Raw genomic sequence first — 16,075 nt, forward strand, 5'->3', positions numbered from 1 at the left:
GAGAGAGAGAGAGAGAGAGAGAGAGAGAGAGAGAGAGAGAGACTGGTTGACCGAGACGTATGTTTAATAGTAGCAAACAGCTACCATGGGGAATGTAAACAAACCGGACAGTCAACTGCTGCAATAATAAAATGTACTCATATCAAACTAATAGCACACTTGGGAATGAATCTGGGTGTAACTGCTTTAAAACATGCAGCTTGGATTTCCCCAGCCCCTTGCTGTCATAGAGGAAGCAGGCACAGCTTCTTAAAGCTGCAGAGGCCACAGACAGCAGCTGCAGCCCAGTAGATGGTGCTACAGCATCTCACCAGCTCACTTTCTCTCTCAAGAAACCAGTCGACAAGGCTGAAAAACAAGAAGAAAAAAAAACTGTTAAAAGTTTGGCTTATGGTTCCTGAGTTGAAACAAATGTTTGTTGAATTAAGTGGTGATTTCCTGCTTGTCTAAAAAAAAAAAAAAAAAAAAAAACCTTTTTATTGGTTGAGTTCTGGTCTTGAGTGATTATTCTTTACCACACACGGTTTTTGTATGGAATACTGTTTTAATGTTGCAGTACCTGGGGTACTTTGAGGTACAGTAATGACATTCAGTGTTAAAACGCACTCAATTGGAACAGCTAGCTGTTTGCTTCAATAGACAAAGAACAAAGTGGTTTACAAGGCTGAAGAACCTTTTGAATGGATGTAAGTAAGAACAGCACTGAACATTTTACTAATTAGCTAAACAATTAACTAAACGGCTTTATCATTTGAATTGGGAAATATAATATTGTATATTGGTTAGAATGACGGGCCATGGATATAAATAGAGATCTGCTATTTAAAAAATAAATAAATAAATAAATAGTTAATTAACTGTGTTTGCGGTTACAGATAGAAAGAAAGCATGACAAAAGGTGTTGCAGTTCACAATTAAATCATATTGTGAAAGTTAGATGTCAGAATTATTGTGTAATTAAGTGCAAACACATGCTTGTTATTCTTTATCATTTTACTGTATTCAGCTGTATGTTTGCAATCAGAAAATATCAATAAACATGGACTTAAGCCCTTCAGAAAATGTCTAACTGTTTATTATGTGTTTGTGTTTAACAAAAAATAGCTGAAGCAAAACAATATTGTACTAGACTTAGGTTCCTGGGTTTAGAGTCTCTCTCAGCTAACTGTAACATGGAAGGAGGATGAATTATCATTCCGCACGTAGGTCTCTTTCTCTCCGTGCAGCTATGCTGCTGGAGTCTTCCATGCAAACATGTTTTAACTTGCATGTGGATTGCATGTACAGTAATCAGATGTATTTGCTTTGTAAGGTCGAACAAGAATATATTAGCATTTGTAATTCTTCCTGTCTGTTATTTGCTCTGCTTTTCTTTTTCTTTCTTTCTTTCTTTCTTTCTTTCTTTCTTTCTTTCTTTCTTTCTTTCTTTCTTTCTCCTTAACTGTTACGTTTTCCTTTTTCTGTTAATGTTGTGTATTTCTTTCAATGCACTTCTTTCTTCAGACCTCACACTGTTACATTTTTTTTTTCCTGTTTTAATTGAAAAAACAAACTCGCAGATTGAACATTCATAAATTTAATATTTTTGGTCAAAGATTTATTCAAGAGAAGTTGACAACTCATATCCTTTAATATGTTCAATTCAAAATGCATTTCATACATTTTCTTTTACTTTAATTTACATTGTAATAGCAAAGTTATATGAGTGAATAATAATGATTAAGTCTCATTATTATGTTCAAAAGTGTTTTAAAAAGCCTAACAGCTTCCCTACTTCAATAGCGTGTATAGTACTGTTATGTTTGCATAAACTTGTTCAGTTTAATGAAATGAAAGTCAATAAATATCTGCTTTGTATTTAATTTAAAATGTATACATTAAAACAGGCCTATTAACAACAGATTTTTGTATTGGCCTATCAGTAATAGATTTTTCTTTTTCAAATATAATTTAAATACTATACTTTTTAAATATTTCCTTGTTATTGTACCTCAAAATAATTATTGCAGTTATTTTAGGTTTAAAACAGTGACAAAAACAATTATAACCCTTTATTTATTAATGTTCTTGCAATTAAATAATATGCATCAAACACTTCTTTATTCTGAGATATATTCTTTGCTAAATATAAAATGTGTAGGTTTAAAATGAATATATAGTAAAATAATAGACCATTATTTTACATCGATGAGAATTTAGAATAATGTTTATGTATTGTAATGTTTAGTGTGTTTCTTTTTTTGTGTTAATCTTTTTTAAATCTCAATGAGTAAAGCTAAATGCCACCTGAGTTACTGTAAGAGCATTATGTTAATTCATGTGGACAAATCATAACTGGAAAAGAGGATAACGTTTATTTGTGTACAAACCATCCTGAGGAGGCCTTGTGACGAGAGCCATGCCTGCCTCACATTTAAGTGCAACGTCTTCAACAACATTAACAAGGAAATACAAAGGTTTTAACACATGTGATCTTACCAATGTTTCACTTTTTATAAAAGTACAGATGTTTGATACAATAGCCTGGACTGGACTGCTGCCTGTATGGTCCTGTGTGCTGTGGATATCTTCCCCTCAATAAGACGTACACATGCAGAATCCCTTTTTAAAGGTTTACATAATGCTAAGGTTTAGGACTAAGTCTGACAACAGGATCATCCTACATTATCAAGCAGATTATGCAGTGTATGTAACAGGAGCTTGGCTGAAAAGAACGGTCTAATTTTGTAGTTTAGAGCAAATTCCCCCACTCTGTACATGTGAGTACGTACTGCAAATCTTAACAGAAGGTAGTTCTGTTTGACAAATCTGTGTGTGTGTGTGTGTGTGTGTGTGTGTGTGTGTGTGTGTGCATGCGTGCGTGTACAGAGAGAGAGAGAGAGATGTCGGTTTTATTTAACATTTTGTTAATGACATTTTTTTTTTCTAATATGAACAATATATCTGCGGAGAGCTGATGAATTTGTTTCCAAGCGTGAGCCAGCAGTTGCATGTTATGGGGTTGTAGTCAATCAAATTCAACATATTAAATGTGATGAGTTGTCTGAGAGGGAAAGGGGAATGACTGCGAGTACAATAATCACCCTGGAGATTGGTGAAGTGAGTGTTCATGTTAAAGGGCTGCATTCCCTTTTAATCCTGGCGTGGGGGTGGCAATCGAGGGCACATCTTATTAAAGTCTTAAAGACAAATATAATTATGGAGACATACCTGGCAATATCCATCAAAGCAGAACAATTGTATGAAAACAACTCTATGTACATTCATCCCTAATATGAGGCACCATTAGTTGCATTGACAAATGTTTAATTGAGATCCCACTGGAAAAGACTACTCGCTGAAAAGTTTGTCTAAATGTCCCTTTATCTTTTTGTAATGGTGTTATTAACCTTTTGCAATTGAAAATGAGCTTTTTTTAATTTCATTTTTGTTTTGTTTTGTTTTTCAAGTTGAATAACAATTTTAGCTTCCTTTTAAAAATGTTCTGAATATAATCTAGTGTAGATTGCATTGGATAATATGCAACAAATGAGGTGGTGGGCGGCTGACTGGTTTGCCCTTGAATATAGTGCATTAGTTTAGCCTTCACACTTCATCATTTAATTTGTAAGGTTTCCAAAAAACATGGTGATTATCGTCTATTAGCACTCCTAGTGATAGAGGGCAGGGCAGTGTTCTTGCAGAGTTAATAAAGCAGAAACATGCCTGATTACTGTATTGGATAAGCCAAGAATCACCTTTCCTGAGTCTGGTTTCTGCAGAGTCCTTCAGTACCAGTACTGCCGTTAATAGGGTTTTTTTTTTTTTTTTTTTTTTTTTTTGACAGCCAACTCCAAGTAAATATCAGTATTATAACTATTAAAAGGAACTCAGATTGAAATAAAATGCTAACAGTCTAAAAAATGAATTTGCTAAAATAACAAAGTGCTGTAGTGCTTTTTGTGTTACACCACTGATTACAACACAGTTATTTATATATATTTTTTCGGTGACGCAAAAAACAAATGTGTTTCTAGAGAGTAGCTTGTTACTGTGTTCACGTTTTTTCGTTTGTTTTCAAAGATATTGCTGGAAGGTGTAATGCAGTTTGGAATGTAAATATGCTGGTGGATCTCTCAGGTTTTATGCAAGGACCACACAGAACAGAAATGACAAAACAGTAGTGACGAGGCAAACTGCAAAACTACAAAATATTTCAATAAGAATAAAAAGGTACATGTAAGAATAATCATTTCTAAGGGAGTTTTACTGCGCTGTGTGTAATATCTATTGAAAGCCATTAAGGCATTGCATTACATGTTTTATTGTTGTCATTTACTGTAGATATTTAATGTTGAGTAAAATGCATGCAAAGCACTGTAATGCTACTCGAAACCAAGATGGTGGTTTGGGTATAGCTGCTTTCTTTTCACGTTGCTTTTTTGCTAAAATGGCGACTGAAGCGGTCATTCCGAGAATAAAATACAGCCCTGATCAGCAATCTCCTCAATGGTTAACCCAAACATCAATTGAAATTAAAAAGAAATATAATATATGTTAACAGGATAAATATACTACAATACAGCACAGAACACAACAAACACATTTATTTTTATAGTTTATATACAGTATGAACTTCTACACTAAAATCAAAGAAACAACAACAATATTTTATTTTCTAAGATTTTATTTGTGTTATTTTCTAAGATTATATTTTTTATGAGATGGTATTCATGTTATTTTCTAAGATGGTATTCATGTTATTTTCTAAGATGGTATTCATGTTATTTTCTAAGATGGTATTCATGTTATTTTCTAAGATGGTATTCATGTTATTTTCTAAGATGGTATTCATGTTATTTTCTAAGATTGTATTCATGTTATTTTCTAAGATGGTATTCATGTTATTTTCTAAGATTGTATTCATGTTATTTTCTAAGATGGTATTCATGTTATTTTCTAAGATTATATTCTTGTTATTTTCTAAGATGGTATTCATGTTATTTTCTAAGATTATATTCATGTTATTTTCTAAGATGGTATTCATGTTATTTTCTAAGATGGTATTCATGTTATTTTCTAAGATTGTATTCATGTTATTTTCTAAGATGGTATTCATGTTATTTTCTAAGATTGTATTCATGTTATTTTCTAAGATGGTATTCATGTTATTTTCTAAGATGGTATTCATGTTATTTTCTAAGATTGTATTCATGTTATTTTCTAAGATTGTATTCATGTTATTTTCTAAGATTGTATTCATGTTATTTTCTAAGATTGTATTCATGTTATTTTCTAAGATTGTATTCATGTTATTTTCTAAGATGGTATTCATGTTATTTTCTAAGATTGTATTCATGTTATTTTCTAAGATTGTATTCATGTTATTTTCTAAGATGGTATTCATGTTATTTTCTAAGATGGTATTCATGTTATTTTCTAAGATGGTATTCATGTTATTTTCTAAGATGGTATTCATGTTATTTTCTAAGATGGTATTCATGTTATTTTCTAAGATGGTATTCATGTTATTTTCTAAGATGGTATTCATGTTATTTTCTAAGATTGTATTCATGTTATTTTCTAAGATTGTATTCATGTTATTTTCTAAGATTGTATTCATGTTATTTTCTAAGATGGTATTCATGTTATTTTCTAAGATTGTATTCATGTTATTTTCTAAGATGGTATTCATGTTATTTTCTAAGATGGTATTCATGTTATTTTCTAAGATGGTATTCATGTTATTTTCTAAGATTGTATTCATGTTATTTTCTAAGATTGTATTCATGTTATTTTCTAAGATTGTATTCATGTTATTTTCTAAGATTGTATTCATGTTATTTTCTAAGATTGTATTCATGTTATTTTCTAAGATGGTATTCATGTTATTTTCTAAGATGGTATTCATGTTATTTTCTAAGATTGTATTCATGTTATTTTCTAAGATGGTATTCATGTTATTTTCTAAGATTGTATTCATGTTATTTTCTAAGATTGTATTCATGTTATTTTCTAAGATTGTATTCATGTTATTTTCTAAGATGGTATTCATGTTATTTTCTAAGATTGTATTCATGTTATTTTCTAAGATGGTATTCATGTTATTTTCTAAGATTGTATTCATGTTATTTTCTAAGATTGTATTCATGTTATTTTCTAAGATGGTATTCATGTTATTTTCTAAGATTGTATTCATGTTATTTTCTAAGATGGTATTCATGTTATTTTCTAAGATGGTATTCATGTTATTTTCTAAGATGGTATTCATGTTATTTTCTAAGATTGTATTCATGTTATTTTCTAAGATGGTATTCATGTTATTTTCTAAGATTGTATTCATTTTTCTGCTGCAGGTAGGACCTTTTTGCGCATATGATACTAATAATTGTTTTTGTTTGTTTGTTTTTTTTAATTAACATGCAGCTCTGCATCAGTTGGGTTTTTCTTTCATAACTTGGTAGGAATGGCAACAGCCTCAAGGCCCCTTTTGGATTGTGGAAACACAGAGGGTCATTGTCCGTAATACATTTGAAATAGCCTTTATTAAATAGGGTTAAATGAAAGCTATTGTGACTGATACATGGCCCTTTGTGTCTCTGTAACAGGATCATACAAGCAGCCTTTCCAACTGCAATAAACTGCTGATGTGCCCTTTGCCATAGAGAACCCAACTCCACTCTGCTTCGCTTGCTGGACTGTTTGCTGCGGTAACTGTTTACATGCATTCTTTTGTTTTTGTATTATTATTTGTTCATGTTTGCCGGCCAGGTTTCTCCTCCGTATTAACTGGGTTCTTTATTTCAAAGCTGCAATTTAGGTTAATCTCTTATTAGTCAGGATCATACTTTTAAATGTAAGCATCTCAGACGTCATTTCTAATAAATAGCACGATGGCAATGCAGAGATATTTCTCTTAAACAATAAGTTAGATGCATTGGATCATGTTTACTAAGCTTTTGTTCCAGAGCAAAGTTTGCCCCAATGCCCCAATCTAAAAGGAATAATAATAATAATAATAATAATAATAATATAATAATAATAATAATAATAATAATAATAATAATAATAATAATAATTGGTATTGTTTAATCATTTAAAATTACTCTGGATGTTAATCCCAGCATGAAATGGACCCAACTTGTTTCTTGCGAATCTGTATCATTAATAATATATATTTTTTTACCATTTAAAAAAAAATCTAAATTTCCACTGGACTAAACTGTGTTTTCCATTTTGTTAAAATAAATAAAACATAAATAAAAGTCAATACACAAGTATCATTTTATTTAATATATGAAACAAGCATATGTTGTGGTGGTGAATCACCATAATAAATTCAATGCCCTGAGTTTTAAATGCTAAGTAAAACTTTGATGAAGGCTCAAGTCGAAACATGTGTCTAATGGACGTACTTTCTTATATTGTTTACTTTATATTTTGATTGAGTGCTTTGAAGTTGTAAAAGGGGGGTGGGGGGGGGGGGTGGGGGGGGGGGTTTCCATTGGCATAGATATGCATATTATCCATTCCATTAATTATGCCTTTGGTGTTATTTATTTCCAATTTCCATACAGATGCATGCAAACACAATTAATAAAAAAGTAAGAAAAATCACAGTGTTTTCTCAGTCATGTTTGGCTGTATCTGGGATGTGGAACAGATCACAGCAACTGGAAGAATTACTTAACAGGGGTTGAGACGTAAACAGCTCCAGTCCTCAGTGATTGCATGGGCTTCATCTCAAAACGAGGGCCCGCACACACACTCATGTGAACCCAGCCTGTGCCACTGCTTTGCAAGCACAATGCTGCACCTAAATGAAGTTCCAGATTCCCAAAGGATTGTATTTCATTGTTGCTGTATGTGTTTGTCTGGGTTAGTTTTCCCATATCTATATTATCTATTTTCACAGGTCTCAATACTAGAGCGACCTTTCTCCTGGTATGGCACTCTATACAGAGGTGGATCAGAAACACTCAAATATACTTAACCCTGAACAATCCTGTGCATCCCCAGAGATTTCTGAGCCCTCTCCCAGTCTCCCTGCCCCTAGTATCTCTTCAGAAAATGAATGGGAAAATACTTCATAATTAAAGTGCATGTGCTCCAGTTTAATGTTTCACCACTGGCAATTCTGGATATATATATACACAGTTATTCAAATTGAAAATGTCTCTCAATTGTTTTGAGCTTAGAAAAATAAAATGATTCAGTTCTGATTTCAATTCATTCTACATTCTACATTTTATATAAACAAATGTTTTGTGTAAGAATCTTCTGAATACAATAAAGTGTCATTCAATATACAGTAGAATCTTAAATGTAAGCTGTAGTCAAAGCTAGTTCTTGTTTAAAATACATACATGCATAATGTAAAACACTTAACAGCTGTACATTTAAGTACATACATTAGGCAGTACATTACATACAGTACTGTAAGACACTGCTTCAGATTGTATGATCCCAGGAAGCTAATACATTATTATTTTTTATATTTCTATTTGTATTCTATATTGGGTGTAAGTGGATTACATTCTTGGAAGCTTTCTTTACTCTATTGACTTGCATGTCCAATATTATTAGGCACTATGAGTTCAGCCCTGCACAAATCTGTTAATACTTAAGAGCATAAGAAGCCTCTTATGTTCAGAGCAGGTTAGGGTGAAGACATCAGATTAATATTTGATCATGCAGAAGGGTTCCCTAATCACATTGAGTGTTTCAGCAATTATCATAATTGTTGTGCTAAATATGTTTGTCTTTCTATCTGGTAAGCGTACCTCTCGAAGGCGCTTTTGGGGGGGGGGGGGGTACTTGGATTCCTGCACAAAACCCAATTAGCGTGAAACTGGCGTTCCCTGGTGAGTTCCCGGGGCTGTGGCAGCTGAGCGCTCTCGCTGCATCGCTCTTGAGGGGAGTCTGCTTGAATGATCGAGAGCTTCTGAAGGAGACGCACACATTTCAATAATCCCTTTCTCAGGGAAGCCAAGAGCCCTGCGAGATAAGAGTGAAATCAAAGCCACACATCACAAGGAAAATGACTATTAGAGACTGATGGTGTCTCTATTAAAATGCACAGCTTATAGATTTTGTTTTTTGAGGGGCTGCCTGGGAACATATTTTCTTACTGGACTGTATTATCATTTCAATTAACATATTTCAACACAATATGTTATTAAACATGCTGCTGCTTTTTAACAGGGAATAACTCTTACAATTGTATTCTAAAGGCGCAGAAATAGTGTAAAGCTTGATTTCATTTTACAAAAGTAATTTTGCCTGCCTATAATATTGTATTGCTTATTATTATTATTATTATTATTATTATTATTATTATTATTATTATTATTATTATTATAACACCATTCTTAACTTGTGTATAGACAGCTCTTTAAACTAGTATTATGCTAAAACTCAAAGAGAATTCTGAAGACTTGAGTGCTTCCATTTAGACAGTGGTTGAGTGGGGAGAGTGAGATTTTTAAAAGCATGCTTAACTGAGATGTATGTATTTCTACTGAGGTAAAACTTTGTGGTTTAGTTCAGATTTGTATGTCACCTGAAATCCAATCAAGGGAAAAAAGAAGTAGTACCTTAAAATAAAAATACACATATTCTTTATCGACTGGAAAGAAAAATATTAGTTAGCCCCCATGTAATGTTACTGAACGCTTTACCAGCAGAAGGAATGGACCCCCCACCTCCCCACCCTCTCCTTACACTGTGACACGTCACTGAATTGCCACTCCAAGTAGAGTGTAAAACACTTCACTAAACTCCTGTCATGTATCTTTCAAACTGAGCTTTCGGTGATAGACAGGCACTGCAAGAGTGAGTCACCAGAGTACTGTGAGGCTGCTACACAGTACCTTCCATGGCTTTGTTTGTGTCTAGATAAAGCCATCCTCTTAGAAATGTATGGAAACAATGCACAGGTGGGATCTGTGTCTGTTAGCTTGCCCTGTGCGTCTCTTTCTTTCCGATACATCTAACAGCTTCTTCTGGCTGTGTTCTGTGCCGCTATCCAGAGAGCATCGTCAGACGCGGATAGCAGTAATTTGTGCAGAAGAACCTGTCCTGTTACTCTCAGTCGCCTATCAAATCCCACAGTACTGTCGATCATGGCTGAAACTGACTTGCGGGAGGGATGGGGTGTTCTTATTGTATTTGTTTAACCTGTTGTTGGGTTCTCTGCAGTATCAGGCAACTGCTGGAATAGCCGCAGGGTTATAGTAGATGGCTTGATGTCACGTTCAAACAGAAGTTCTGTGTTTGCCAGTTGGCTGATGGTAGGGAGTTAATGGAGGCGTGCGGTGGTTTGTTTAATACAGCATATGCAAGAAGCACAGTTGTTTGCTCCATTACTATGTTGTTTAATGTTTGAGGTCACATGGCAAGAGTTTAGAGAACTGCAATCTGATTCAAAATGCATGACCTAGTATAGAATTTTTTTTTTTTACAGTTTTTTGAACATTTCTGTGATTTGACAGGAAGCATTGCTAATTGGGCTGTGAACATTCCATTTTCTGACGTCAGCTTTAAAAACAAAATAAAAGTTACTAGATCTACAGTTTCTCTTTCTTTATTCTACAGTTTATATATATATATATATATATATATATATATATATATATATATATATATATATATATATATATATATTCTGTTATGTTGCCAACGTAGTATAATACATAAAATACACTAAATTGTACACGTAAATCTGTAATTCCATCTCTGGGTTCCGGTGAACAATAAGAACAAAGGGTTTACTGTTCTATTGTTGTTATAAGTTGTGGTAGTAGCATTTTAGCACTGACTTATCAACATTTTGGAATGATTATTATTTGTCTTTTAATGTGTGTTATAATTCTTTTGTTATTCTGTTACTTGCCCATAATGTCCTGTATTATAAAACCAAGGTTAATTCAACTAGACCAGGCACATTTTTATTTCATTTATATTTAAATGCATGTCTTTTCGATACACACACACACACACACACACTGTAACCAAACTAGACTAGTAATCTATTAGTTTAGCAAAGCTGCTGGCCTGCCCCATAGGAAATGAAAGGGCTTGTTAGTGCTTAAGTTCATTTACCAACTGCATGGGAAACACAAGGAAACTGATGAACACTTGATTACTCAACTGATACATGATTTCATACAATTGCCATGGAAATCTCATTATGCACGGCAGTCAGCTTTAATCATCCAGGACTGCTTCCCATCTACTTACTGTAGCTACAGGGCCCTGAGTTTAAATATTAGCACGTGCATTAGCAAGCTAGGCTGCTATGCCACAGTACCTGCGTATAACTGGAACGTTATCACCCAGACGTTGTCCCACCAGGGAGATAATTACTGAGGAGTTTGTAAAGTGTGTGGGACAACTTCCGAAGAAAGTTCAAAATGACAGAGCAGTGTAATCAACACAGGGACTGGTAACTGCTCTGCTGCGTTGAAGAGTTTTTTTCCACCCCAAGAGTGCGCTAGAAGAGTGCCATTTTGCGTGCATTCTTTCATTTCATTTTTTACCTGAACCCTTGTAGAGGTTTGCAGTGTTGAAAGAGCTCAGTAGAATTTCATAAGATTACCCTTTTTGTTGTTCCTTTTAATGTAAAAACAGGCATGCACAGAGATTAAAGACAGTTCCTCTGATCACTGAAATACCATACTCTTACTTTATTAGTTTTACAAAACAAATAAACATGTTTTTAAAGTAATTGATGATGATGATGATGATGATGATACTAAGAATACAAATACAAATAATAAGTTCTAGCAGCACAGTGTTTGGCGTTCATCCAAAGTTATTTATAACCTTTTTAAATTGGCAAGGATGGGGTTAAGTTCCCCTACCTGCCTGGGTTTATTATGTTCAGGTGGCTGGGGTTGATTAGTTGATTAGGTTAATTAACGATCAATCAGCGCCCAGCCACCTGACATAAAAGGAGGCCTCTGCTTCCCATTAGGAGGAGGTTGCAGGTTGGTGTTGTTTGGTGTTGTTTGGTGTTGTTTGGTGTTGTTTGGTGTTGTTTGGTGTTGTTTGGTGTTGTTTGGTGTTGTTTTTTTCTAATCCAGTGAAGGCATTGCCCAGCCTGGAAATCTTTATTTTTGTAAGTTTTGCTTTTTGTTTGGTTATTTGTGTTTAAACATCATTATTTTTGCCCTTGTGTCTTTTTGTTTTGTGTTTATTTATAATAAAAGTATATATTTTTTTGAACTGCAGCCTGTCTCTGGGCCTCTATGCACTCACCAGCCTGCCACATTCTACAATTACTTCACAACATAAAATGAGGCTTTGTACTAGTTATGTGTCATTAAAAAGTCATTGTATTAAACTATTATTCTTTGTTAATCAGCAAAATACTTAATGAAATAAAATATTGAAATACTGATGCCATATGAACGCAAGAGAACTTGTTGCCTTACTGTAGTTAAATTTATAATTGCACAAGAGCAACCATATATATATATATATAGGTAGATATGATTTGCATTATTTGAATTAGTATTTCTGTTATGGATTTATTGCCTAGATTCTTTTTCTAATAAAAAAAATATACATTGAAGAAGGAATTTGCTACAGCACCAACAGAAACAAGAATGTCAGATGTCTACACGCTTGTGTCTTACAGAATCGCTTACGTTTGACATGACTTCACATATCCAGTTGTGAGCATTGTATCGCAGTGGACCACTTCTATGATCTTTGGAAATGCAAAAGACATTTTAATCAACATCTGCATCCTTTTTGTTGTCCCAGGCTAATTGTTTGCTTTGAAGGGTTTTATTTATTTTATTTTTTGCATTTTTTTTCATAATTAAATTGTTTACAGTAAATAAGTGTGTGCTAGAATGCATGGAAGGAGGTTATTGTGTTTACATCGAGTCACTGTAAAATGTGTACAATTCCTAAAAACAAAAATGTTAAAAAAATTAAGAGTTGGTTTTATTCTTCTTTGCTGCTGTTGTCTTGCTGAAGATGACATTTAAAGCACAATATAACTGCTTATTCCAACGTAGTCAGTTTTTCCTCATGTGGATTTCTGTACACACTTTTTTATCTAGTTACAAATAAAAGTAAGTCTGCAGAGTATTGCTACGAATAAAGTTTACTTTGAAATTGTACACATTTTAGTTGCATAGTTACTAAAACATCACAATTGCATTTTTAAAAATCAAGAAGAGAGAGATGTTGATCTGCTGAAGTGAGCCCTGCACAGTGCAGGGCTGTGCCTGAGACGGGTCTTGTGGTCAATGTCTGCTGCTGGATCCTGGGTGCTTCGTGCTTTGCGGATCTAATGTGTTCATTTAGCTGGGTTTACTGTGGCTGTAACTGAATTCTTCATTTCAAGCAAACAGCACCACATCATCGTACATAGCCCTGTGAAACTGTCCTAATTAAACAACTATCTACTGTTCTAATGTGTATTAAGCTATACTAATTAATATATATACACACACACAATGTATTAGATTTTTTTTAAAGAATGCTTTCTTTCTTTTTTTTTTTCCAGTCATATAACAGATTAAAGTCATTTTAAAGTATTAGTTACATTAATGGATGTTTTTCTCCTTTTGCAAAAAAATTAAAAAACAATACAATGCAGATTAAACACTACAGTAAAACAAAAATCCTATTTCTATTTCCTATTTCAGTTGTCTGAAATACATACATATATAGATTTTTTTTAATTATTATTCCACGTCAACATGTTGCCTGCGGTGCTCTATAGAACTGAAGATTGTTACGCCCACACACTACGATAAGCGTATGTGTCCTTGCCGCAGTTGCTTTGTACACAGATATGCAGTGTTAGTATAGATTCTTTGCATGTAACCTTTTTCTGTTACTGGTGATTTTTATCAATGATACAAATTAATTAAAAAACGCATAAGAAATGTTTGAGACGAGTCTGATCTGTAAGCTCCATCAAGGCTTGCCCCCACTGCTAAATGAAACACTTTTTTTTATATCAATCCCCTGCATTTATAAGAGAAAACAAACTGTAATTCTCACTATGGCACCTCTACCCTTACTGCATCATTTAAAACATACCAAAACCATCAGTTATCTTTATTACAGCTGCTGTTTGTTTTGATAGTTGGTACTTTTAAAAGAAAATAGGCTTTAATAAAATGGTATCCTAGGTTAATTATTATAAATACTCCTCCAACCAGTGTTGTTTTTTCCCCAACTGCTTCCTGATTAATTCTCTTGCTATGCTTTCCCAGATGTCTCTTCTTCCACCAGTGTCTCTTGTATTATCACTTTCTGATTAATACGTTTAATTTTCTTCTGAAAAGTCTCTCCTGAAGGCTTGCGAGCATTACAATACAAGGAGGAAGTTTTATCCTAGAAAAATGCTCTTGCTTCCTTTATTTGGATGATTTTTGGGTGATGCAAATTGTATATATAGATAGACTTAAACATCATTAATCATTTAAACAGTAATAATACAGTTGTAAAAAATAGTTTAATACACCATCTAAGTGCTCTTTGATATGCCAGTGAAACTATGCTGACTTTAGAAGTGTCAAAACTAAAGTCTCCATAAATTCCCTTGGCATGGAGTTCCATAGTTAAGGGGGTGAAATAGTTGAATAAAACTTGATAGTTGGTGGTAGTGGAGGGAAGAAGGGCTAGAAATATGTAAGAAGCTTATTTCTTGTTAATGTAGCCCAGTCTGAAACGACTCCCACCCTCCCTCTCTGGTGTCTAAATCCCAATCTCCTGCGATACACAACAAAACAAGCAAAGGAGGTCAACTCCAACAACTCAACCCCACATTCTGTTATTGAAAGCTTTGCTCCTCTCATAGTTAGTGTGGGCAGGCAGTGATTTGTTTAACAATGCCTCAGAACAAGGAAGCAGACACTGTGCAGTGCCTAATTCATGTACTGAAGAAAGAAAACATTTTATAAATTGACTTTATAAAAAAGCATCGTGGGACATCTGGGACCTCGTTATTGCCCAGTTTATAAACAATTCAATCAATAACTTTCAATGTACTTTTATTTTTTATAAGCATTTGTTCCAGAGAAGCTTATTATTATTGGGTATTTCAGGTAACTGTTTCATTTTGAAAATGTAATTAGATAGAACACCTTTTTAAAAACACTGGTAACAAAAAAAGCAAATGCACTTGTCAAGTGTCCACTCAAAGATTATTCAACATGCCCTTTCCAATTATAGAACTACTCTGTAATTAATACATGTTGATAGTCAGTTTAATCAGCAATCTGGTTAATTGTAAAAAGATCAAACTCCTTACTGTAATTTTATGAGCTGGAAAAAAGCACCTTGCATCCTTTATTTAGTACAAATCTAAATCAGAAATCTGTGCATAATGATGACTAGACTTTGTTGCTAGACATATTTGCAGCACGTGGACATATTAACGTTCTTCTCTAATCCCTGCACAGTAATTATTCTGTCAACCCCCTGTTGGCATAATTATACTAAAACCCTAATTAGCAGAGTCAAGATTCGAATGCCTGACTGCCAGAAATGCACAAGCGTTAGTCACAAGAGTCTCTAGCAGTTTATTAAGATTGAATTATTTTCTTCCATGCACAAATATAACAATTGTTCTCTTGCTTAAAAATCATTGAAGTATAGGAAATGATCGTTCACGTAGTCTTCAGTTATCTGCGCGTGTGTATCATTGTGCAATCAGTAATCATTGCCCTTGAAGATTCGAATTGTTTGCTGCTTGCTTTTACTTCCATATTTTAGTAAATTCAGAAAAGGTGAAACAAGTAAACACTGCTATGTTCAATAAGTGCGAGTTAATTCCCTTAATGGGGTTGTTTGCTTATAATTTTGATTGCAGAAAAAAAAAAAAAAAGAATGAGGTTAATCGACTGGCCTTTCACCTCTGGATGTCTGTGTTCAAATTTGGCTCAGGATAGTAGTCCTTGTTCTAAAACCACCACCGAATTCCCCAAATGAGTGTTCAGGATGCAGGTTTCAGCTTTGTGCACACCCTCCTTATATATAACATACTGGAATCAACAAAATCATCACAATAGCTGGTAAGTACAACGTATGTGTACACTATAGATAATATTGACTTAAACTGGTT

At 33.7% G+C, this 16,075-nt stretch overlaps 1 long non-coding RNA gene across 1 annotated transcript; it reads left to right on the forward strand.

Annotated features, from left to right (window-relative positions):
* The first annotated feature begins 499 nt into the window (after positions 1 to 499).
* LOC121325177 lies at positions 500 to 8,108 on the forward strand. The gene is made up of 3 exons (XR_005951322.1): positions 500 to 686; positions 6,588 to 6,689; positions 7,895 to 8,108. It is a non-coding gene; the product is annotated as an uncharacterized LOC121325177 (long non-coding RNA).
* Positions 8,109 to 16,075: the final 7,967 nt, after the last annotated feature.

Source organism: Polyodon spathula, chromosome 13, assembly GCF_017654505.1.
Source record: "Polyodon spathula isolate WHYD16114869_AA chromosome 13, ASM1765450v1, whole genome shotgun sequence".
Classification (NCBI taxonomy): Eukaryota; Metazoa; Chordata; class Actinopteri; order Acipenseriformes; family Polyodontidae; genus Polyodon; species Polyodon spathula.